This window comes from Bubalus kerabau, chromosome 1 (genome assembly GCF_029407905.1).
Source record: "Bubalus kerabau isolate K-KA32 ecotype Philippines breed swamp buffalo chromosome 1, PCC_UOA_SB_1v2, whole genome shotgun sequence".
Taxonomy (NCBI): Eukaryota; Metazoa; Chordata; class Mammalia; order Artiodactyla; family Bovidae; genus Bubalus; species Bubalus kerabau.
The window spans coordinates 241,877,125-241,904,318 of NC_073624.1; the positions used below are offsets into that span (position 1 = coordinate 241,877,125).

The 27,194-nt window shown below is 41.1% G+C and overlaps 1 protein-coding gene across 1 annotated transcript in view; it reads right to left on the reverse strand.

Moving 5' to 3' along the window:
- Positions 1–27,194, reverse strand: part of LOC129637612 (phospholipid-transporting ATPase VB-like) — a 379,551-nt gene that overhangs the window by 212,612 nt on the left and 139,745 nt on the right. Inside the window, exon 3 of the mRNA XM_055561831.1 lies at positions 26,097–26,204. The gene's annotated coding sequence lies outside the window, so the exon portion shown is untranslated. The remainder of the gene's footprint in view (positions 1–26,096; positions 26,205–27,194) is intronic.

Consider the following 27,194-nt stretch of genomic DNA (forward strand, 5'->3'; position numbering starts at 1 on the left):
TTGCCATATATGGAATGGATGCCAAGACTAGGTCCACATTTGTGTGGTGGACCATTATCTATCATTTATTATTATCCATGTTCCATCCTTTTTATGACTACTTAAGACCTAAAGTGACTGAGGCACTGAGTGGTTAAAAATTTACCCAAGCAGATAGGGAAGGGATTGAATCATGGGTCTGGCCTCAGCCCTGAGGCCGCACACCTTCAATTATACCTTAATGCCCTGGAAGCATGTGCAGCACTTGCACCTGGTCAACTTGCAAGAAATGACAACAGTTCATCGGCATAACCATTTCTGTAAAACAGATGCTTAAACGCTCCTATCAGCCATGCAAGGTAAATGTTCATCTCTTTCTTTGACAGGTGATCAAACAGGCATTAAAAAGGTTAAGTGACAGCCAGTGATGAGATTATTGAAATTATTCCTAGAGGGTCTCATATTACATTAACATTAGCATCTTTAACTCTCATATCTGATAAATGTCGGCCAAGGGGCTTGGATGTCCCGCATATGGGGTATAATTTTAAAACAATGAGAATAATCTTTAATGAATTATTTTACAAGCTGCACATTAAAAGGAAGTCACTCTCATTTTTTATAGTCCCTTCTTATTTTAAGTCACAGTTGATGAGAAATGTATCTGTAGTATGAAGACTTATAAGATGGTACCCAAGATTCCTGGCCTCAGGTCTACATTTGCCTTCTCCCATCTAATCAAATATTGTCCCAGGGACTGTGGAGAGAAGGCTCAGCAGTTATAATTCAGGCCCTAAAGCAGCTGACAGGTTAAGACAGATTATCCTGGGTGTGTGACAAACAAGGTGAGTCCCTCAAGGGGACTGGGCTCTTCCTGGCAAAAGAAATTCAAAGTGTGAGAAGGATTTGATGGGAAAGAGATTTTCCATTGCTGGCTTTGAAAATGGATAGAAGGGTAAGAAATGTTGGAGACCTCTAAGAGTTCTGATGATTAACAAGGGAAGCAACTGGATTTGGCCAATAAGAAGAAGAAGCTTGGGAGGAGAGTCTTTCCCAGAGCCTCTGGAAAGGGACACAGTCAAATGAAGCCTTGATTCAACCTTGAAAGATGCTGAGGAGAGAACCCAGCCATGACTTGTTGGACTTCTGACATAGAGAAATTGTGACATGCTAAACACATGCTGCTTTAGGCCAAATTTCTGGGAATGTGTTACACAGAAATTTTTTTAAAAAGTGGATACTGTATGTAAAGCTCTATATGGTATCCATATTATATAAATGTAATGTTATTATTATGTATGGGCTTTTCTAGTGACTCAGATGGTAAAGAATCTGCATGCAATGTGGGAGACCCAGGCTCTATTCTAGGGTTGGAAAGATGTCCCAGAGAAGGGAATGGTAACTCACTCCAGTATTCTTGTCTGGATATTACTCTTTATATAAATGCATTCAACATAGTTACCTACTGTGCTTTCTACTGTTAGATTTCAGTAAATTTTACTGCTTATACAGACCAAATCCATAGTATAACAGTAATTACAACAATACGTAACGTTCATTGAACAACCATGACGTATTCATTGTGTGAAGTGCTTTTTATGTATTAAGTCATTTAATCTTTACAATCTTAAGAAGTAGGTGCATTATGAATCCATATTTTACAACTGAGGAGATTGGCGCTTAGAGAAATATCAAGGGTAACAAATATTCTATTATTTAAAGGCAAAGTCATTATTAACAGTTATGGCATTAAAAACAAATTTTGCTTGCATTAGTAAAGGTAGGAATCTTCCATCTTTCGTTTTTATATGCCCTTACACTCATCTCAGGCCTGTGATCCTCAACCTCCAAGCTTATATATCCTCATCCTTACAATGATAATAAATAAATCTTCACTAAAATATTAGCAAATCTTATCTAGCAATGTATAAGAGTAATAATACATCACGATGAAGAAAGGTTTATCAGAAGAAGGCAAGTCTTGTTCAGTATCATTACATTACAATTCATTACATTAACAGACTGAAGAAGAAAAATGTTTGATCACCTCAATAGATACCAAAAAAGAAGCATAACATATGTTCAAAATAAACACTCTTAATAACCAGGAATATAAGGAAAATCTCTTAACCTTTAAAAGATATCTAAAAAACACATATCTCCTATCACAGTTGATAAAAAAAAACTGAATGCTTTTGCTTATAAAGCAGGAACAAAGCAAGGATGTCTTCTCTCATCACTGCTCTTCAACATTGCACTGAAAGTCTCAGGCACTGCATTAAGGCAAGGAAAAGAAAAAAAAGGCATATAGATGGGGAGGTGGGAGTTACAAGATAAAACTACACACCTATTAGGAAGGCTAAAGTTTAAAGATGATATCCAATTTGGGTGAAAATATGGAAGAACTGGAATGCTCCAGGGAACGTGAGAATGTTAAAATGATATCAACCCTTTGGAAAACAGTTTGTCAGTTTCTTTAAAAAGTTAAACTTATACATCTATAATATAATCCAGACATTTCATTGCTATTTTTCTTTAAAAAGAGGAAAGAAAGAAAATATATACTCTTACAAATATTTATATAAAACGGGCAGGTCTATTTTTAATAACCAAAAGCTAGGCACAATACACTGGGCTTCCCATGTAGCTCAGCTGGTAAAGAATCCACCTGCAATGCAGGAAACCCCCGTTCGATTCCTTGGTCAGGAAGATGCACTGGAGAAGGGATAGGCCACACATTCCAGTATTCTTGGGCTTTCCTGGTGGCTCAGCTGGTAAATAATCTGCCTGCAGTGCGGGAGACCTGGGTTCAATCCCTGGGTTGGGAAGATCCCCTGGAGAAGGGAAAGGCTACCCACTTCAGTATTCTTGCCTGGAGAATTCCATGGACTGTACAAGTCCATGGGGTCGCAAAGAGTCAGACACGACTGAATGACTTTCACTTTCATTTTCTTTCAGGCACAATAAGAATGTCTACCAATGATAAATAAATTATAAATGTGTGTACTCTCACACAATGGAAAACTACTCAGCAATAAAAAGAGAAACATTGATACATGTAACAAAATGGATACAATTAAAATGATCATACTGAATGAAAAAAAGTCAGACCAAGAAATAACAGAAGTATAATGGGTTGGGAAAGAGTGAGAGAAACTTCTGAAAGCTATAAATATATTTGTTATTTTGATTGTGGTAGAGTTTCACTGGTATGTTAAAATTGATCACATGCTACATTTTAAATAAATTCAGTTTATGGTATATCAATTATACCTTAATAAAACTATATATAAAAAATATTTAAATTTAGAACAAACCATAAAAAAAGGAAAAGATAAATAAGAATAAAGGGCAATCAGGAGTATCACCTCCTAAGACTGCTCACTAAGTTATATCAGATACTTGGCACATGGTCAGCTTAGGGAAAAGTAGGTTTTCTCAATATTATCCTCAGGCTATACGGGCAATGCATGCCACCCCCTACAGGTTTGCATGCCAAATTTGCTTCTGATTGGCTCATGGCCACCTGGCAGTAGTATCTGTAGATGGAGCTTGGATATCTGGGCTGTGACCTTGTGTCCTAAACAGCCAGCCCTCCTTGGTGCAAGTCAGTGATGCTTGAGCACTGAGATCCTCAAATATCCCTAGGTCTGTGGCTCTGACAGAAATCCCCAGTGGATCCTCAGCGAGGAATTGGCTGATAGCTCTCAACAGTTGCTGACACAGTGGATACCAGGACCTCGTGGATCACACCTGAGATAATCAGCCACAAAAACCATCTTGTTCTTAATTATATTGTACTGAGTTGATGAGAAGTTTATTAGGCCGGAAATCAGAAAAACTGAGGGTGTTTGTTGTTTTTATTATTATCTAGCTAATAGTTCTGTGACCTGTAGGTTTCTTAGCCTCTCTAGGGCTTGAGTCAATGGTGCCCCACGATCATTTTAAGGTCTCATGCTCACCTGATTGCTGAAGAAGCTTTGAAAAACACAGAAGCCTGGTCCCTATTCTCAGATTTTGAAAAGTAGTCTTTGCTCACAGAAACACTGTACTTTTGTCCTAAACAGACTCTGTCATCACATATCAAATGAGCAGGGAGGTCTACAAAGTGAGTAAAGTGAAAGTCACTCAGTCGTGTCTGACTCTTTGCAACGCCATGGACTGTAGCCTGCCAGGATCCTCTGTCCATGGAATTCTCCAAAGTTAGAGTGTAAAAGCAGGCTGCATGGGATAGAAATGTCTGGGTCCAGCCTATTTTTACATTTTTCAGAAGCACCACACTTGATACTGATGCTCAGGCAGATTTAGGAACCTCTGTGGGAGGTTATTTCTGGAGTCATTTCCAGAAAGGTATTGACGGTATCTAATACCACTCTATTAGAATGGTAGCTCTACAGCTTCTGAGATGGCCCATTTATTCAGCTAAATGCTGTATGTGCCATTTGTTAGGTAACATTTAAGTTCCACTCTATAGTTGAGAAATTTCAGACTCAGGAGAGTTAATATTTTCCCAGTGTCACACAGCTAGAAAGCGGTACATAGAGTCCAATCCCAATCTATCTGACTCTCTGCAACAGTTTATGGTTCACCAGTGCAGTCGCCAGCTCTGGGTGGGAGGGTTTCAGGGTACCAGAAACATCTGCCTCTATTTGAGCGAGCAGTCATGTGATTGGCAGTCAGAGAGTCCTATCCCATGCGGCCTGACCTCACAGCTTGTTTGATGGTTAATTGCAGAATCCATCTAGGTCACAACATGGTGTTTCCATTAGCAACAATGAAAACTACTTTACAAAAACCCAATATGGTGGGCCTGAAGTCTCTTGGGCCATTTGCCATGGTAAAGCCTCCTGTTAGCTTTGTGAATCATCAGAGGTACAACTTTTTCTCTTGTTTATTCATATACAGACTCGCAATTCAGTGTTTTCCTCTGCAGGTAGGATGATGTAGCAGGCTTTCTTAATGGCTTTAATTGAGAAGGATGTGTTCTTCTACTGTGATTCATTAGAAGCTTCGCCAGCCTAACCCCAGGAGGTGGACAGACAAACTAAACGACATCGGTCTTCATTTTGGCCCCACGGGAAGAGCGACTCAAGGTCCTGGTCGCTTAATGACAGCTAATCAGGACTTAGGGCTTTCCAGGCTGCATTGGCTGTGCCAAGCGCCCGCCCTGTGCCCTCACATCTCCCTGGAGGTGAAGCTGAGGTCTAAGTGGCATCAGGAGCAGAGAGATTGGAGTTCTGGCTCTGTTTCTTCCATCAAATCACAGTATGACTGCATGCAGATCTCATAACCTGTCTGCATATTCAGAGTCTGCATGGGCATAAAACAAGTGAAAGCATTATGTCCCCGCCTGGAGCCACAAGGCTCAAAGGAGACCCGTGAATAGCAAGGCCTCTGGAGGGGATAATACCCTTGGCCAATACCTGGCTTGGTCACCTCCGTGGGCTTCCTCGGCACCCCCGGGTCATTCTTCATATCCCTGAGCTGACTGTCCACCCTGGGAGGTGGATTGGGGGTTAGTCCATGAAGGACTCACTGCTTTCAGTTCAGTCCCTCAGTCGTGTCTTGACTCTTTGCGACCCCATGGTGTTTTAGGATTCTTAATTCCATATTGGGAACAAGATTACAAGTCTAGTCTGTTTTGGCTGGGTGTTCTCTTTTTTAAGTAACTCAGCTCTGAGCTCAGGCTGGATCATTGTTTGGTTGTGACTGTTTGTGGAGGGCAAGGCCTCTTTGTTTTCTGCAGAGAGCCTTGTTTTCATCCTGTCAACAATCTTAACAGTGCCTCCCTCTCTGGCTGGTAACTGTGAGCCATGAATAAAGGGAGCCAATGGGGGAAATCACACTGGCAGCATTTTACTTATTGTTGGCATCACTGGCTCCTGGACCCATGAGGCACCTGTGGAAACTCGGATGGATCTTCCAAATCAGAGAGGCAGAACTGAAGTTGCTTAGTCTTGAACACAGCCCTCTCTGGGATCTGCAGCAGCTCTGCGGAAATCGGCAGGCCATGGTTATCAGCCAGACTGCGGGCTCTGCCCCTGCACCATCTCCTCAGCGTGTCTCCACGCGTGTCTGCATCCACCCAAGTCAAACTCTATTTGCATGTGCCGAAGGTGGCCAGTATATACCACTGGCTGGACTAAAGGAGCTTTTCTCTTGATGTTGAATCCTTGAGAATGCAACTAGGTAGATTAAGAGAGCAAAGTGGGTTTAAGTCCCACTGCCTGATTTTAATTCTATTACAATTGATATGTTTCATGGCTAATCATAAAAAATCTAGAATTTTTTTTTACTGCAGGAGCTCAGATATATATATACACACACACAAAAAAGCGGATATATTTTACATGTGATTAGATGTGGGCTGCATCAGTAACATCTAATAACATCAGTAACATTTCAGCCCTAGCTCCCACCCATGTCAAGTCACCTTGTTGTCGTTCAGTTGCTCAGTCATGTCTGACTCTTTGCAACCTCATGGACTGCAGCACACCAGGCTTCCCTGTCCTTCACTATCTCCTGGAGTTTGCCCAAACTTATGTCCATTGAGTTGGTAATGCCTCCTTGGAAATAACATGATGAACTGTTCTAGGATGCTGCCTGGGTTCCAATCCCACCCAGCTCCATCATTTTTAAGCTACATGACCTTGACAAGGTATTCTGCTTTTTGCAAGCCACAGATTGCTAATCCGTAAAATGATGATAATAATAGTGGTTACCTCCCAGGGCTACTGAGAAGATTAAATGAGCAAAACAGCACCCAAGAAACACGAGCTATTGCAGTTACCGTCAAGAGTATCCTGGGGCAGCTTTGCAAAGGCAGTGGTGGGAGGCAGTGAAGGATCCATCGCATCCTTTTAGATTTTCAGCTCCATGAGGACCAGGACCGTGCCTTGCTTGCTTTATCACCAGTGGTTGGAACATAGCAAACATCCTATAAATATCTGAATAATTAGGCAGGTGGACCTAAGTTTAAATTCTAGTTCTGCCACTTTTATCTTGGGCATATTTTTTACCTTCTCTGCTTCTGGGTTTGCATATTTATGAAACGGGGAGAAACAATCTTAAAGGCAGAAAGTGAAGAGGAACTAAAGAGCTTCTTGATGAGGGTGAAAGAGTAGAGTGAAAAGGCTGGCTTAAAACTCAACATTCAAAAAAACCTAAGATTATGGCATCTGGTCCCATGGCAAAGAGATGGGGAAAATGTGAAAACAGTGGCAGATTTTATTTTCTTGGGCTCCAAAATCACTGTGGACAGTGACTGCAGCCATGAAATTAAAAGATGCTTGCTCCTTGGAAGAAAAGCTATGACAAACCTAGACAGTGTATTAAAATGCAGAGACATCACTTTGCTGATGAAGGTCTGTATAATCAAAGATATGTTTTTTCCAGTAGTCATGTATGGATGTGAGAGTTGGGCCATAAAGAAGGCTTAAGTGCTGAAGAATTGATGCCTTTGAATTCTGGTGCTGGAGAAGACTCTTGAGAGTCCCTTGGACAGCAAGGAGATCAAACCAGTTAATCCTGAAGGAAATCAACCCTGAATATTCACTGAACTGATGCTGAAACTGAAGCTCCAATATTTTGGCCACCTGATGCAAAGAGCCCACTCATTGGAGAAGATCCTGATACCGGGAAAGACAGAGGGCAGGAGAAGGGGGCAACAGAAGATGAGATGGTTGGATGGCATCACTGACTCAATGGACATGCGTTTGAGCAAACTCAGGGAGATGGTGAAGGCCAGGGAGGCCTGGTGTGCTGCAGTCCTTGGGGTCGTAGAGTCAGACACAACCGAGTGACTGAACAACAACAACAAATCTTGCAGGGGCAGCTAGAAAAAGATAGCTAACTGGTACTGTGTGTTTATTATGCACCAAGAAACTGGGCTGAGTACTTGCCATAGGCTGCCTCATTTGATCCTTACACTATCCCTTTCGAGGTAAGTATGGTTACTGGTGTTTTTCATGTGTGTGTTTGTTTTTACAGATGCTGTACTGAGTGATCAAGAAATGTGCTGAGTGACATATGCTACTGAGTGATGGAGATGGGAGTCCAGATCAGTTAAGCTGACACCAGGTCCTGAACTGTCCATCCTGATGCTCCGTGTCTCATATAAACTCATAAAATAGGAACTCAAATGTAGCTGCTACTGTTGCTATTATTAAGGATTTTCCCTCCATGACACTCAGTGGCAGGAAATGATAGGCAGCCTAGTCATCTGTATGCTTATAGCAATGCGTCCACATGTGAAAAATCTTGCTCAGTCAGAACTCAGAGGCTGGGATTTCAGTGTGTGTGTCTGTCACCCTGGGCAGAATACTGATTTGAAAATCAGTGCAAACATGTGTCTTCAAAAGGCATTTCAGTTGGGCAACTGTGAGTCATTCCCATATACAGCTGGTCAGGAAGGCAAGAGACAGGGGCAGATTTCCATAGCTGGTGAATTCTGAGTGATCTGACAAGATGGGGATCAAACCAAATAAAGGCAGATGCCTGAGCCTGACTTCTCCCACCACGTGTGACAGCAATTCCAAAAACAGGGGAAAGCCAGAGATGGATGACCTCAGAGGTCATCTAGTCTTGCTCAGAAAAGAGGACCAGAGAGGCAGAGAGGATCAGAGCTACAGGAAGGATGCTGACACAGGCTCACTGATGAAGGGTCTGCTTAAACAGCCCCTAGGGTGGGCATCTGTGGTTTGTACCTGGCTAGTATACAATCCTCCATTTTCTGGTGACTGTATCTGCTGGGGGAGCTTATCAACAAGACGTGACCACCAGTTTGACCTGTGAGTTGGACACAGGCAGTCAGATGCTCGTCACCCCCACCTCTGCCCCTGGAATGTGTGGTCTTCTTGCCTTCCTGCTGACAGAAGCTGTCCAAGGACACAGCCTTGAGATAGTAACGTGCTGTTGAGGCCATTTGGACTGCATACATGACTGAACCCAGTTAAGGCCTCTCTATAAACTTTTAAGATTTGGCAGATGGGTATGGAAATCCATTTGTTTTGCAGCCACTCAAGACAAACGTCATAAGTAGTTTCTTTGCTTATTTAAACAGCCAGTTAGTGACCTGGAGTGGTTTCCATCTCTATTATCTCTCCTTGCCCAGGGAGCAGGGTGGGAAGAGGAGGTTTTGGATTACACCTAGGAAGCTCCCCAAAGGAGGCTGTGCCCAGCACTAAACATCTTGGTTTGGGCAAACCACCTGTGCAGTCCAAGCACACTGACCTGAACACTGGTGCTCTCCTACCACGCCGTCCTGCCACTGCTCAAGGCCACCCACACCTCCATGGATAAACCCTATTAGCTAGTCTGGAGCAGAGTTTTTACCCTTGTTTCCTGGGATTGTACTGCAAAATCCAGAGATGGAGAGAGGCACCTTAGTTTCTCAAGTCTTTCAGGAAAGTCACATAGGACTTTTCTCTCTTATCAGCATTGTGGGCTTATTTAGCTAAGGTACCAAGTATCAGAGCAAGGGGAGCACTGTAATTCAGAGAATTACATTGGAAAAGTCCAGAAGGTGGTTATATGTCACTCTTATTCAGTGTTGTTCCCTCAACCTGGTTCAAACAGTGATGATATGGTTCTTAAGTGGTCAGCAAAAGCTATTAGACATCAACATTAAAAGCCAAATGCTTTCCAAAACAGTTCTCTAAATGATGTATCTATCATGGCTTTGTTTATAAGAGCAAAAGATCAAAGTAAATCTAAGTATCCACCCATAGGAGATTGATACATAAATTCTGATTCATTCATACTACAAACAGTTACGTGCCCATTAAGAAGAATAAGCAGATGTTTTGTATACCAATATAATACCATCAGCAAGAAACAATAAGTGAAAATACACCAAGGTTTAGATCAGTGTGTATACCATTTGGGTTACAAAAAGAAAAAATAAGGAATATTCATATGTATATTTGAATAGAGATTCTCACTGGAAGGATACACACACACACACACACACACACAAAGTGATTATTTAAGGGGAGGAGAGCAGAAAAATTGAAGGCAAGCTCTATACAAAACTTGTGAAAGAAAGTGAAAGTGTTAATCACTCAGTTGTGTCTGACTCTTTGTGACCCCATGGACTGTAGCCCATAACCCACCAGGTTACAGCCATCTCGCTCCATGGGATTTCTCTAAGCAAGAATACTGGAATGGGCTGCTGTTTGGTTCTCCAGGGGTTCTTCCTGATCCAGAGATTGAACCCAGGTCTCCTGCATTGCGGGCAAATTCTTTACCATTTGAGCCACCAGTGAAGTCCAAAGCTTACTTGTCACTAAATATCCAAAATGCTTTAAACATGTTTTACCATGTGCATGAATTACCTATCTCAAATAAACACATACATGATTTTTAGACAATAATAAATAGGTCTTTATAAAATACAGAGCCTCACTTGGAAACTGCATCTCAACTTTTCTCTATCCTTCAGGCTTGATTAGGAGGCTGATTTACAGGCATCTTTTTTTCCCTCCCACAATGAAGCCTTAGGGCTCCAAGGCTGGGAGAAAGTTGTTCAGATCCTGCAGTATCCTTCCTTAAGTGATTTGATGACACTGAGTGAGAAGAAGGAATTGTCTAAACTCCTCCTCATTCAATATTCCTCCTAACACTCATCAGAGGGGAGGAGAAGGCTGACAGCCAATTTCTCCATTTTCAGTGGTTGAGTAGCAGAGGCTTTCAGCTGTATCACGTCACCCCACTTGATGTTCACTAGAGAGTCATGCATCACGGGATGTCGCAGCTGGAAGAGGGTTATCTTGGTAGTCTCCAACGTGGGAGAGGCCTCAGGGAGTGCAAAACAGTGCTCTCTAGTGTGGATAAAAGTATTTCTAATCCCTTTTTGCAGTAAACTTAACTCATATTTAATTATACATTAAGAGGCATGTTATAAATACATATGCATATGGTAAAGGTGTGTTCTGAAAGCTTTTGCTAGTAGGAGTTCATGGTCAAAACATTTTGAAGTCCATTCTATAGATAATTCTAGAGATGGCAAAAGGCATAGTGACAATAACATCAGCTTTAAAACCAGATGGACCTCGGTCAAAATCCCAGCTCTGTCCCTATGTCATGCTGAATAAATATGACTGCCTCTCGATGCCTGCTTCCTGACTTTTAAAAATGGAATAATAATAGTACCTATCTTAAGAAGTCAAGGTGAAGATTAAACAGAGTAAAGCATGTATGGTAGGTTGCTTATAAGAGGGCTCGGAATTAGTCCCACCTCCCAGTATTCATTCCCTGTGTATTCTCTCCTCCTCTTGAGTGGACAAACTAACATATTTAATGAATACAATAGGCAAAGGTGATGGGATAACACTTCTACATCTAGGTGACAAAAGACTGTGACTTCTTTCTTGCTGGCATCCTCTCTCTCTCTCTCTTGCACCCTTGTCTTGTGGAGTGGGCAATCGGGCAAGGAACAGAGGACAGGCTCTGGACAGTGGCTGGTGAGGAACTGAGACCCTAGTGCAACAGTGCTGGAAGAACTCAAGGCTACCATGCGAACTTGGCAGTGGGTCCTTCCCCTTTCAAGACTTTGAGAAGACTGTAGCCCTGGCCAAAACCTTTATTGTGTCCTGGTGGGACACAATATTGTCTCAGGTGGGACACAATATTGTCTCAGGTGGGACACCCTGAGACAGAGAAACTAGGAAAGCTGCTCAAAGATTCACAAGGCACAGAAAATACAAGATAACAAATATTATTCTTTTAAACCATTAAATTTTGGGACAATTAGTTATTTAACAATAGACAACTAAGACAGCATGCAAGTAGCTTGACAGTACATGACATACGAAGATTTAGTAAATGTTGGTATGGAACATTACGTGGCTGGTGTATGGCTTTATCCCACACCCATAGCAGACATCTATGTTTGGAGTGACGGAAGTGTTCTATACATTTTAATAGTGATTGTGCCTCAGGTGATAAAGAATCCACCTGCAATGCAGGAGACCTGGGTTCAGTCCCTGGGTTGGGAAAATCCCCTGGAGAAGGGAAAGGCTACCCACTCCAGTATTCTGGCTTTTTGGAATTCCAGTATTCCAGAATTTCATGGACAGTATAGTCTATGGGGTCATAAAGAGTCAGATACGACTGAGCCACTTTTACTCACTTCACTATAGCAGACATCTGATTGATTACAAAATATTTTTTTCTGATGAACCCAAATGTAGCCTCAGAATCCTTCTTAACAGATCTCCAGGAAGCTATTAATTGCTCAGATGAAATTTTTGGGAAACTCTGATCTGATTAATATTTCTTATCTCTTCATTCTTCCTCTTGTGTTATAGTCCTTTAATGGAAAACCAAGTCTTTCATCATGAGAGACTATAAATTATCAGAATGGATCTATGAATGTATATAAAATAAAAACAGCTGCCATCATATGTAAGGAGCTTCCCTGATAGCTCAGTTGGTAAAGAATCCTTCTGCAATGCAAGAGACCCTGGTTCAATTCCTGGGCTGGGAAGATCCCCTGGAGAAGGGATAGGCTACCCCCTCCAATAGTCTAGGGCTTCCCTTGTGGCTCAGCTGGTAAAGAATCTGCCTGCAATGCAGGTTTGATCCCTGGGTTGGGAAGATCCCCTGCAGAAGGGAAAGGCTGCCCCAAGAATAGATTTTGCTTGAAGGAACAGTTGAAGAGAACCTAATAGTATTTGGAATCTTAAAAGAACAGGGGAGACAAGTTCAGAAGCAGAGTCTACGAGCACTGAAGTTCGCTTTATCCTATCTTTCACTTTTGCTATGATTTGGCCTTACTATAGAGCTGCCATTTTGAAACAATAAGAGAATGGAGGGGGAATTGCTTTGAAAAATAATGAAATGGTCTATGGAGTAAATATTTGCTTTTAAATAGAGAAAGTATCCTTTAAATTATGAAAATTTTAATTTAATGTATTTATTATTATTATTTTTGCCTATCATGATAAAGGTATGAGCTACGGAAATAATGAGCTATGGAAATCAAGCACTTTTAGTGATTCTCTACTTCATATGTACTTTATTTTGTGGGTTAAAGCAGGGAGAGATTTTGGAAACAGGAAGATAGCAGGAGGATGTCTCCTAGGAATTGTCCTTTAGATCTTTATGTGCATACAAAAATACCTATGCGTCTTGAGAAAATGAATATTATTCTCACTAGTTGGAGCCTGGAATTCAGAATTTTTTTAGAAGTGACCAGGTGATGTTAATTCTGTTGGTTTCCACACTTCACTTTGAAAAGCCAATAGTAAACTTTCTTCCTACTTGGAGACAGTTGAAGGATTTCTAGACTTGGTTTTCCATGGAAGGAATATTATACATGAGGAGGAGTAAAGATAAAAGAAGTATTGATCAGAGTTGCTCAGTAAGTTTCATCTGAGTAATTGACAGTTTCCTAGAGATCTAATTCTGATACCCTAAGCTCAGGAGCCAATGGAGCTGTCAGTTGAAAATGGGTTTGTAGGTCCTTGATAGTTTCCTCTTTTAAATATAACAGTGTGATATCCAAGTTTCTTGGAATTCTTGTTATCCTTCTCAGAGAGGAGAGAGTGGTTTTCCTGTTCCCTAACTCACTTAATATCTCTGTGTCCAGCAAAAGAGCTAGCTAAACAGAGGAGCCCTATACCCATTGCCAACTGACAACCCCATTGGCTCTTGGGCTTAGACTACCAGATTTGAAAAAACCTAAGTAGGAAAAGGGGGCTTCCCTGATAGCTCAGTTGGTAAAAAATCTGCCTGCAATGCAGGAGACCCAGTTTGAATCCTGGGTTGGGAAGATCTGCTGGAGAAGGGATAGGTTACCCACTCCAGTATTTTTGGGCTTCCCTTGTAGCTCAGCTGGTAAAGAATCTGCCTGCAATGTGGGAGACCTGGGTTCAATCTCTGGGTTGGGAAGATCCTCTGGAGAAGGGAAAGGCTACCTACCCACTCCAGTGTTCTGGCCCGGAGAATTCCATGAACTGTATAGTCCATGGGGTCTCAAAGAGTCAGACGGCTGAGCAACTTTCACTTTCAAGTAGGAAAAGAATTTGAAAAAGAATACATACATGTATATGCATAACTGAATCACTTTGCTGTACACCTGAAACTAACACAACATTGTCAATCAACTATCTCTAATGTAAAAGATTAAAACAAAGAAACTCAGATAAAGCCTTGAATTATATGGCAGGAGACATTTATGAAAATAGAAAAGGCAAATAAATATCATTTATGGAAAGAGAAAAAAAATCTTATCTTTCTGATGTGTCTTGGAGCAAATCAAACTAGTACAACATTATAGAACCCTTCATTTTACAGTGGATAGAATTTTGTGTAAAGTTATATCTCTAAGTCCATCCCTTTGATTTTTTAATAACCTCACCAAACCACATCTTGTTTAGAATGAGAAAGGTAAAAATAAATCAAATGCTGGTCATAAAAATAGATTGACCTCTAAGGTCATTTACTACAATCTGCTCCTTTTACAATACTTCCTGAGGCAGAATCGTCTTTTGCTCTAAAATACTAGAGGAATACCTGGAGTTGCATAGCTGTTTCCATTGTTTTGGGATGTAGACTATAATAAACAAGTGATGGTGAGGGCCGGGTGAGATTAAGAAGAGCATAGATTCTCCAGACACTTCACTCTTTAGGAACTTTCTTCTTTCCATTATGAAATATTTCTATGTAATTAATTCATTCTTACACCCCCAAAATACATTTACCCAGCAATGTGCTGCAAATATGTTGGGCTTTCAATATGTATTCATGGACAACAAAAGAAAACCAGACTTCGTTTCTATCCACAGGGAGTTTACAGTCTAGACAGACGACAGACAGAGCATTACTCAAACACAAAACTGAATATAATTGCCTGTAGTAACAATAATCCCCTCACTGTTCCATAGTAGGACAAGATAACAATATGGCATTAGGAAAGTTCACAGTTGGTGCACTTTGCCCTCATTTTCTTCCTCTTGTCATTTAACCTCTCCCTTCTGTAGGAACCCAAACCTCACAGGCATATCCAATGACCCCATGAGGGCCCATGCTTTGGTGACTCATGGCAGTGCTGAGAGTCTAGTCCTTTATGACTCCTAACACAGCTGTCTGCTCTCTCACTGACCCAGTGATCACCTTTTTAGAAACTTGGCTAAACAGAGAACCATATGTGTGGAGAAAGGTCTCTGTGCACATGAATGTTTGGTATAGTGTAAAATAGCAAAAATATTAGCAAGTAGGGACTTATATCTTTTAATAGGGGATTGAGTAAAAAATTTAGCTTTCACTCCTGAGATGTAATATACATCAATGGTAAACAAAAATGTGGAAGATGTCTATAATGTATTGTTGACTTTAAAAAGTAGGTTATAGAATGACTTGTAGAAAGAAACTCACTTATGTAACATTGTATGTGTGTGTGTTGTGTGTTTAAACATAATATGCATCTCCATTGAATGTAAGTAGCCACATATGTATGTGTGGTGTATTTAATTTTTACTAAAGATCCCGGAGGACTTTTCTCTATGTTTAAAGACATTGGTATCCTGTGTCTCAGTCATCACTGGGGCTAAGGGATATGCTTAAATTGAGGTGTATAAGAATAGCTTAATATTCCATCATGACCAGGAAGCATATCTATATTGTAGCTGAGAACTTTGAGGTCTAAGTCAGGGATTTTAGGCAGATCAATAAGAGAGGGAGTTTGGGCCAGGAAAGTCTTTCTGCACCTCTTCAGTCACTTCTCATAAATAGTTAAATTTAAGACCACACAGAGCTCACAAGAGACTCAAACGCAGATGAAGACATCTGAGGAATGTTATCTTCTTCTGGCTGCACAGAGCAATTTCCTAAATATGAGTGATGGTAGTCAATGTCCAGAATAATGAATTTGAGAGTCAATTTAATAAAATTAACTCCTACTTGTAATTTTCAGGCATCAACTCAAATTCTTCAGCTACAAATTTTTGAGTTTTAGATTTTCTATTGCTGTTGAGTTCTTTTAGGCAGGTGGAAGGTTTTACTAAGCTCTCAGTATCGAGAGTTGTGCATGTCTCTGTGAGATCCCAGACAAATTAAAAAGTCAAATTAGCAATGCATATTTAATACTCCTTTGTAGTTTTTTTTTTTTAAGTTGGCAGCAATGTTTACTCTTTGAGGGGGAGTTTATAATTATGCAAATTGGAGAAACAGTCTGCATATGGTACAATGATAATGCCTTGGCTTTTATATCCAGAGTCAACAGTAGGTCTAAATATTTCTTCAATTTTATCCATGACGTGGGGGGAGGTGAGCCAAAGCTGGGGGCCTGCTCTTTCCTTAGTGATGGAGTGTATGATGCCTTGGAGACTGGGTACCTTAGCTTTCATCGTGGAGGAGGCACCACTGAGGTGTGCACAGTATCGCCTTGTAGCCTTAACAATAACCATTCATCTTCCTTTCTCCTTTTTAACTGGATTTGAATTTTGGTCAGATATTCACTTTCCTCTGAGTGACCATACACTTCAGAGCATGTGGGTCCCCTCCCTAGCTTCCAGAAGAGATGAATGACTAGTCTAAGCTAATCACTGTAGTCCCATCTGCTTTGCCAGGGACTGATTTAAGCAAGGTTATGTGACACAGTTCTGGCTCATGAATGTGAGTAAAAGCCTGCCGGGGGACTTCTGGAAAGGTTTGTAAAAATATAAATGAAAGAGACATCCCACCGAAGCTTAGAACCCTGATCATGATGACCATTTTGAACTACTCAGTTAGCCAATTATGGACCTATCCTACTTTAGGATATCTTGCTATGAAAACTAATAATCTTTTCCTTATTATTTAAGGCAACTTGAGTCTGTGTTTTCTGTTACTTGTGGCTAAGAATACATCTTAAGTGATTTTTACCTTGACAGTTCCTATATTGCTCTGGGGAATACATATATATCTATATATACATATTTTCATGTATACATATACATATGTATATATGAAAAGTTAAGCCATATGCTTGCCATCTGGTTTACCAATGAGTTAATGGATATTTGTTTAAATTGGTTGGAGGAAGGAATGGTAATTTGATAAAGCTCATCTCGACACCATAAAGGAATCCATATCATCTAAGCAATAAAAAGGAAAAACTATTCACTATTCACACTCTTGCTTTCACTGAAACAAGTGTCACCAGTCCTAGTCCTATCAAAGCAAGTCTGCAAGATGCAGAAGAGAAAAAAAAACCCACAAAATATACAATCATTTTGGCATCAGGTAGTTATCAAGTATTTTGCCTTTTTCTCTCCATCTGAATGGCTCCAACTTTAAACTCCAGGAACAGACTGGACATTTCCCCAGGAAGTTCTTTTAACAGGAGTGGTTTATTCCTACTAAAGAATTGGGTCTACTCCTTCATCTGCAGCTCTCCGGGTGCACATCCTGTTCCCACACACTCTAGCTAATTGCTCCATGAAACATGTATTGGCTCAGCCACCCAGTGCATTTTATCTTCTTTGACACATTGACTGGTTCAGGGATGGGCATAGGATCTGATTCAGGCCAATGTATGTCAGTCCTGAAACTTGTGTTGAAAACGTAGGGTAAGAGAAGCTGTCTTTCAATTGTACTTAGGAGGGAGGGGATGCCACCCTTGGAGCTGTTGGCAGCCAACATGAGAAATCAGGACTGCAGTTTTGAGCGAAAGGTACCAAGCCCTGACGGTATGTGGGTGCTGGCCTCTAGCTATGATTGAAATGCCCAGACTCTACAATTGCATGAACCAATATGTAATTATTTTTTGCTTAAGACAGTTGGGTTGTCTGTCACTTCCAATAAACAATCCTCACTTAAAAGAGAGAAGGGAGGGCAAGTATCATAATCCTCACCTTACCAAGTATGAAACAGAGGCTCAGAGAAAGCTCAGGGTGGAAGATTCAAGACCTTTGATCAAGGGCTCCAGCCATTCTATCTGCTGCCTACTCATTCAGTGATTCACTGCAGTAAAGTGGAAGGAATCAACATACCCACATCTATCTTTACTGACTTCAAATATTTCTGCTTTAGAGAAAATGAAGGGGTCTTCCACTGGGTTACTAAGGAGATTATTTATGTGACCTTAGCAGAGTAAAGACTGCTACACGTGTGACACACACTCACCCCTATATTACAAAAGGCCATAGTAGGTGCCTTGCATTCGCACAGATCATCGCCCTGGGATCTGCCCAGGCTGCAGACTGTAACTGGTTGAAACCCTCTCTCCCCAGGGGACTGATGCCCTAAGTCTACAGATAATCTCTACTGCCTGTCTCATCATCCTGATCCTGTCATCTCCGCACCCTCATGTCTGCTGGTCTGTGACTGAACTGATCATAAACAAACCTTCCACCCAGTTGCTTGACCTGCCCAGTGACCCATCCACTTGCAGAGAGTCACTAAGCAGAGGTCACAGAGAGGAAGCCCACAACCCAATCCTACTCCTTTCTGTGTTTTGACTCACTAAAAAAGAAAAATGGAGCTACTTTTAAAGATTGAAAGTTTTTACATAAAAACTTAAGACTTTATGCTTCACTGGAAAAAAATCAAAAGGCCTGTCAACACTGTATGTACTCCCACACGGTGACATGGGCTGAATCCAGGTGGTTCCTGAGTCCTCTTTAGACATATTTCCTTTCTTCACCATACCATGGATTTGGTTTTTATTTATTTATTTATTATTTTTTAAAATATAAATTTACTTATTTTAATTGGAGGTTAATTACTTTATATTTATTTATTTTTAACTCACTTCTGCCACCTGCCTGGTCGCTATGAGCACATGCACTTTCAACCGTCTAAACTTTCCTGCACCTGTTGGTGCTAACCCAGCTAAGATGCCATCTTGCCCTCCAGTGGTTGTGTTTCGAAACGACCTGTTTGTAGCCAGATGCCCCACCCTAAGGCTCCAGTCTCTCCAGAAATAAAATCACAAGGGCATCACAGTGTGATTTTATGTTTCCTTATCTTTGGATCTGGATCTTCCAAATTCTCTGCTAAAAAACAAGAATCATTTATTTCAGAATTTATTTCAAGAATCATTTATTTCATTTAAATAGGAATTTTTTTTTAATAAATATTCTTGTAAAATGAAGCTGGCCTGTGTCTTGCACGGCATAGGTGTAATCAACCAGGCATGTGATAAGAAGTCAGAATATTCTGTTACTCTGTGAATGATTTTCTTCTCTCTACTTCAGTTTCCTCATCTGTCAATAAAGGGAGTTGAACTAGATGAGAAGTTTTAAGCTGGTGGCCCACAACTCATATCCAGCCAATAGATGGCATTGTCTTCTTTTATTAATTATATGCTAGCAGCTAAAAAGAAGCATATTTAAAGTAGGAACCCAGATTATTCAAATGACAGACTTCTCAGAACTATCTAGAAATAATCAGCAATGGGGTGGTATCCTTGCATGACATGATGGTAAGAGGAAGGCTCTGAGTTCACCTCAATCCTCACCCACTTCCTAGTTGCCATACACACACCCTCACCACCTGAGCAGTTCATTTACAGCCCTGTCTCTCCTCAGGCATTTGCTCTTGCTACCCTTGAATGAAATGACCTCCAGGGACCCATCAGCCTCCATTCTGCAAGTAAAGACTAGAGATCTAAGGGTTAGAGATTATTTGGAGAAAAGAAAAATGTTTTGAGCAGAGACCATGCTTCAGAATTCCAGCAAATCTTAATGGGTCACCACTTCCCACTTGGCCCAGAGTTGAAACAGCAAGATGCCCAAGTCTTTGTGAAGATCCCACTACACAGTTAATCCTGAAAAGGCAACAGCCAGGCTTTGAAAGTAGCAGAAATATTCTTCCGTTGGGGTTGCTAGCTGATTCTCTAAGTAATTTGCAATTCAAGTGCCTCTTTGTTTTGTATGAAAATTTGCTGCTATTTGGAAAGTGGGGAAGAGCTAAATTGCATCCTGCTGGTTTTACTTTGACTGTATCAAAAAAGAAACTGTTAATCTGGTTCTGTAATTAACTTTCCTGTTCTAAAAAGGCCCTGGGAGAGAGTCCAGAGAGTGCCTGTCAACTCCCTGCTTCCCTTCTCAATAATGCCTTCAACAGGATGCCCTGAAAGAAGAATGAATCCAGGTGGGCACTGGTCTTGATTTTCACTTTTCCCAATTTTTCTTCCCTTTTATCCCCATCCAACCAACATTTAGTGAGCCCTTACTGGAGGTAAGGCACTGGGCTGACTCAGGTGAGCATAAAGATACATAAATTCCTGCAGGGCTATCAGAGACTATAAGTTAATTTCCCATCCATCCATCCATCCTAGGTGTCTTAGGTTTCTGTATTATATGCCAGACATTGTGCTAGACAATGGTATGTCATAAATGCGAAAGTGACTTAATCAGCATCCATGAATTCTAAAGTGAAGAGGTGATTTCTTGACTAGTACCATGATGGTTGGCTTCATGGAGAAGATAACATTTCAATTGGTTTTGTCCCCTATGATATTCGTGTATGTGCATGTATATGTACACATGCCCATACATGTGTACAACATGCTAACGGGACAGGATAACTGATCCAGGCAAAGGCATGTAGACTGGAAATCAAGCTTGATGATCAAGGGGAGACACTTGCTACAGCAGAGGGCCTAGACTAAAATTAAGAACCAACACTCATTGACTACTGAGAACAGTGCTAAGTAATTTTTAACTATGACCACAATGAGATCTCACAAAGTAGTACTTCTTTGGTTACATGCTTACAGACAGGAACCAGACTCAGGTAAGTTCTCAGGGAACACACTGGTGGGGTAAATGGCAGAGGTGGGACCAGGATCCACATGTGGCTTCAAAGCATAAGCTTTTAGGTACGAGACTGCACTGCATAGAGGGAAAATGACTAAAGAAGGACTTGGAGTTCTACCAATTACTCAATAATGCATTAATTTGGGACTTCCCTGGTAGTCCAGTGGGTAAGATTTCACCTTCCAACGCAAGGGGTGTGGGTTTGATTCCTGGTCGGGGAGCTAACATCCCACATGCCTCATGGCCAAAACGCCAAAACATAAAACAGAAACAGTATTATGACAAATTCAATAAGGACTTTAAAAACGGTCCACATCAAAAAAAATCTTTAAAAATAATGCATTAATTCACCAATTCATAGAAATACATATTTGTTAGTACTCTGCAGAAGAATACTCTGAAAGCTAGGACTAAAGAAAGCAGGACAGACAAGGTCTTTGTCCTCCTGGAGTGTACATTCTAGTGACCTCACACTTGAGTGTCTCCATTCTCCAAAGGCATGAGGGAGAAAGTACAAAGATCAAGGCATAATGGTTCTCAGAAGAGAACGCTGTCAATCAAATGACCTTTCCCTAGCTCCACTTAGATAACTTGGATGGTACCCCATCTCCACATTTTCTTTGCGGGGCATTTGTTCCTTCTTTTCTTTTTTTCTTCTCGTTATTCTCTTCTCACCTTTGGTTTGTTACATCTATTTTCAATCTTTTCCTCAAATTTAACCTGAAAGATTCTATAAAGAACTTCCTCTTTGCAGCCCACTGAACAGACCTAAGTCCTTTTGCAGAACTGCTCAGGGTCTTTCAGGTTCTGGCTTTGAGGAATGTCAGAGACTAATCTAGTCTTACTTGTGGTCCTCATCCCTCCCCTATCTGAAAAAACTAGCAGTCACCAGACTTGGACTGTAACTTGGCCCCACCAACATCTAATAGACATTTGCATCAAGTTCACATATCACCGCAAGCTTTTCCAGAGACCAGGCAAAGATACTGCATTATTTCTGAGAATTAGAGGAGGTCAGGACTCCTGACTGGGTTGAGGCTATAAAGGACCCCAAGCCTCCAGGGAAAATTGCCCCTGGGTCATTATAGCTGTAAATGAGGGTGACAGCTGAAACAAGATCTCAAATGGACAGGAGACTGAGGGCATTGAGGGAACTTCACATTCTCCAGCTGTGGTAGACAGACTAAGTCTCTTTAAAGATGTCCATGTCTAATCCCTGCAACCTGAATATGTAACATTACACAGCAAAAGGAACTTTGAATTAAGGTTACAGACCGTAGACCTTATCTAAGGATAAGACAGAGAGGTAATCCTGGATCATTTGTGTGCGTCCAGGTAATCACATGGGCCTGTAAAAGTGGTAAAGGAAGACAGAAGGGTTGACCAGATATATGCAATTATGGAGGGAGAGGTAGATGTGATTTGAAATGTGGAGACTTGATCCACTGTTGGGGCTTCGCAGGTGGCACTAGTGGTAAAGAACCTGCCTGGCAACACAGGAGACAGAAGAGATGCAGGTTTGATCCCTGGGATAGGAAGATCCACTGGATGAGGGCATAGCAACTTACTCCAATATTCTTGGCCAGAGAATCCCATGAAAAAAGGAGCCTGGCAGGAGTCCATAGGGTCTCAAAGAGTTGGATACAACTGAAGAGACTTAGCAAGCACGCACAATCCACTGTTGCTGATTTGAAGGTGGACTGTGGGGCCATAACCCAAGGAATGTAGGCAGCCTCTAAAAGTTGGGAATGGTCCTTATCTAAAAGCTAGCAAAGAAAGGGGAGTCCTCAGTCCTACAACTGCAAGAACTAAATGTAGCCAACAAGCCAAATGAGAAAGGACACGGATTTTCTCTTAAGTCTCCAGAGTGAAAACGGCTCTGCTGCCACACTAGTGAGACCCAGGTTGGACCTACAGAACTGCGAGATAAGTCAATGAAGTTCTGCTGCTTTACATCTCTGAGCTTGTGATAATGTGTTACGGTAGTAACAGAAAACTAACAAGCTGACTTTTGGTTGCCATTCATTGTTACATTTAATATAGCACCAGGTGAGGTTTGAAAGCTAGTTAGGACTTGGTGTGACTATGGCATACAATAGCAGCAACGGCTTAAATACCAAAAGCCTTTTTTTGTTGTTGTTTTTACTTTTAAAATATTTAATAGGTATGTGTACCTTTTTGTGCTTTCCCCCCAGGCTTTTAAGATGTCTATATTGAGACTGTTATATTAGTGAAGTCTTTGTAAAGGGTTTGGATAAGGCAGCCTTTCTTGATAATAAGGCAACAATTAGATGGCACTTCAAACTTCTTCCAGCTTTTTGAAGTGAGGTTGGAAAGTGACTAAGCATAGCTTAGGGTTCTTTAAAAAATTTTTTCTTTGTTTTTAATGCTATTCTTTCAAATCATCCCACCCTCACCTTCTCCCACAGACTCCAAAAGACTGTTCTATACATCTGTGTCTCTTCTGCTGTTTCGCATATAGGGTTATCATTACCATCTTTTTAAATTCCATATATATTTGTTAGTATACTGTATTGGTGTTTTTCCTTCTGGCTTACTTCACCCTGTATAATAGGCTCCAGTTTCATCCACCTCATTAGAACTGATTCAAATGTATTCTTTTTAATGGCTGAGTAATACTCCATTGTGTATATGTACCACTGCTTTCTTATCCATTCGTCTGCTGATGGACATCTAGGTTTCTTCCATGTCCTGGCTATTATAAACAGTGCTGCGATGAACATTGGGGTACACGTGTCTCTTTCAGTCTGGTTTCCTTGCTGTGTATGCCCAGCAGTGGGATTGCTGGGTCATATGGCAATTCTATTTCCAGTTTTTTAAGGAATCTCCACACTGTTCTCCATAGTGGCTCTACTAGTTTGCATTCCCACCAACAGTGTAAGAGCGTTCCTTTTTCTCCACACCCTAGGGTTCTTTGCATGTATATCAACAACTTCTTCCAACATTTATTATGGTTTACTGAGATCTCCTGAATCTACCTCCTGTATCTTTTGTGTTTAATTTTTAACTTGATTTTTGGGCTTTAAAGAAGTTTGAAGGTAGGCAGTCCAGGGCCTCCCACTAAGGTGCTTCTATAGAGACAATCAGGAAAGTAAGCAGATTCCAACTTTCTGTTCTGCTCCCACCAGGGTTGGCTGCCCTTCCTCTGACCCAACATGACCTCCAGAGCTCTAGCTGTCACATCTGAATTCCGGGCAGTGGGCTGGAGGGAGTGTGAAGGAAAGCTACTTCCTTGACAACACTTTTCTATACTTGCATACAGTGCTCCACTCATATATCTTTGGTCAAAACTTGGTCATATGATCACATATAACTCTAAATAAGGGTGAAAGTGAAGTCGCCCAGTTGTGTCCGACCATGGACTGTAGCCTACCAGGCTCCTCTGTCCATGGGATTCTCCAAGGTAAGAATACTGGAGTGGGTGAGGCAGACAATATACTCAACTAAAAGTTAGAACTGTCATTAAGGAAACAGGAGAGAATGGATTTGGAGAGAGAACCAAGAATATCTTTCTTCATTCTTTTTTTTTTTGGTGATTAGCAGATGGCTCTCAAAAGCCCCCAGCTATGCAAATGACTCTGGCTGGCATGCCAGTTCTTCCCTCCACACTGACTACAGTCCTTTCTCTCCTTTTTCTCAATCCTTCTTCCTAACTTTCATTTGCATGCTGCACTAATTCTATCCAATCTTAAAGGCCCATTTCAAATCTTATCTTCTCTTAAGAATTTTTTCTAAGATTCACTCAGAGGAAATTTAATTCTCCACCTTCTTTAAACTTTCCTAACACTGGGTTTCTATTTACTCCTTGTCACACTCCATGCAATGTGAGAGCTAGTGCTGTATTTGAGAGTCTCTTGCCTTCTGGAATGCAGGCCATCGTCTTATTCACAGCTGACAGTCTCAAACACAGCACAAACTCAATACATACATGATACAGCAGAGACTGCTAGCTTGTCCCCCAGGATCATAGTCTTCTTTCCTTGTTAGAAACAGCCACCCTTCCTGGCCCTAAGTGTTAGCTGTGTACATTGCCATACGACTAGACAGTTCAGTACTTTGTCTCCCTTGGGATTATGTGTGACCATATGACTAAGGACCAATGGAATATGAGCTGGAGCGATATTTGCAAATTCTGGGTCATCTATATAAAGATAAATCTACTTGTCTGGGCTCTTCCTCCTATCCCTTCTTGTTGGCTGGAAAACAGTATAGCAGCTTCCTTGGAATGAGAGATGGAAGCCACATGTGGAGGAGGGCAGAGCCCAGTGGCCAGCCTGTGGCTCAGTGACATGGAGCTGCCTACCTGCCCTAGCCTGCTGCTCTACTTTTGAACTGGGAGGGATACACAACCTTGCTCTTCTAAGCCACTATATTTGGTCTTCATGAGAGCAGTGTATCTGTGCCGTAGCCCATTCCCATGAGTAATGGAACTAGGCTCTTTCCCTATGGATATAGTCTGGCTTCCTTTCCAATTGCCTTTCACCAGGAGTGTGACACATAGCCTAAAATAATGAGACCTAAAGTACTGATTGTACATACGCCATGCCTTAAAAGTAGCCAAGAGCACTTGATAAGATGCGAGCCCAACTCTCTTATTCTGGTCAGCTAGGAGAACTAACTGAATAGGTTCTAGTCTAGCATTTTATTATTTCTGCTGGAGTTACTCTGGAAAATATCTTTAATCAGAAGTATGTCCAGACTTGCTAAATAATGTTTTGCACTGACATTCATTGCTGATTCATTCTTCTCAAACCCATCATTTTGGAAAATTGTCTTTTGCTGCATAAGTATCGCTTTCCATTTGAAACTTTCTTTACAAAGTCCCATTTTTTCCCCATACCCTTTTAAGAGCCTATTCAGACAATTCCACTGAGCGTTCATTTTCTAGCTGGCTATTAGCAACAAAATGCTTTGTATTCGTATGTTGTTTTAATACTTTTCAAAGTCCTTTCACAATGTAATAGCTTTAATCATCAAGGAAACCTACTAAGTTATATAGCCTAAGTTGTAGTATTCCTACTCCCTAGATCAACAGTCCTCAACAATGATGTAGTAGAAAAATAATATTTAGTAATCCATTGTGAAGTATGTTATAATAGAAATCATGTTTTATCAAATAATAAAGTGTCATTCTTTTATGTCATCATATTAATGCAACAGACAGTTTTGGAGGAGTCAATGTATCCTAGGAACAGTCTTCAGCATGGGGAATCCAGTGGTGAGCAAAACAGACCATATCCCTGTTCCCAAGGATCTGATGGACAGTTGATGAGTCAAGATGGCTCCTGATCTATTTTTTTCTCCTGATGCCAAATATCTAGTACATCAACGAAGTCTCATAGAGTTTACCTCCAAATGACACCTTAGATCCATCCTTCTCTTTCTATATGCAGTCACTACCCAAGTTCAGATCTTCAGTATTGAGCTTCCCTGGTGGCTCAGTGGTAAAGAATCCACCTGTCAATGCAGGAAACACAGGTTTGATCCCTGGTAAAGGAAGATCTCACATGCTGTGGAGCAATTGACATGGAGCAAGTGTGCACCACAATTATTGAGCCTGTGCTCTAGTGCCTGGGAGCTGCAACTACTGAGCCCATGTGTCCTTGAGCCCATGCTCCTCAACAAGAAAAGCCACCACAAAAAGAAGCCTGTGCACTGCAATGAAGAATAGTCCGCAGTTGCTGCAACTGGAGAAAAGCCCACAGAGTGACAAAGATCCAGTACAGCCAAAAATAAATAAATAAAATAAAATTTTTAATAAATTAAATAAATTAATAAATTTAATAAATTACATTAAAAAAATCTTCACTATCTTTGGCCTAGAATGGTGCTCAGATCAGTTCAGTTCAGTCGCTGAATTGTGTCCGACTCTTTGCGACCCCATGAATCACAGCACACCAGGCCTCCCTGTCCATCACCATCTCCCGGAGTTCACTCAAACTCACATCCATCACATTGGTGATGCCATCCAGCCATCTCATCCTCTGTCCTCCCCTTCTCCTCCTGCCCCAAATCCCTCCCAGAATCAGGGTCTTTTCCAATGAGTCAACTCTTCACATGAGGTGGCCAAAGTATTGGAGTTTCATATTTAACATCAGTCCTTCCAATGAACACCCAGGACTGATCCCCTTTAGGATGGACTGGTTGGACCTCCTTGCAGTCCAAAGGACTCTCAAGAGTCTTTTCCAACACCACAGTTCAAAAGCATCAATTCTTCGGTGCTCAGCTTTCTTCACAGTCCAACTCTCACATCCATACATGACCACTGGAAAAACCATAGCCTTGACTAGACGGACCTTTGTTGGCAAAGTAATGTCTCTGCTTTTGAATATGCTATCTAGGTTGGTCATGACTTTACTTCCAAGGAGTAAGCGTCTTTTAATTTCATGGCTGCAGTCACCACCTGCAGTGATTTTGGAGCCCAGAAAAATAAAGTCTGACACTGTT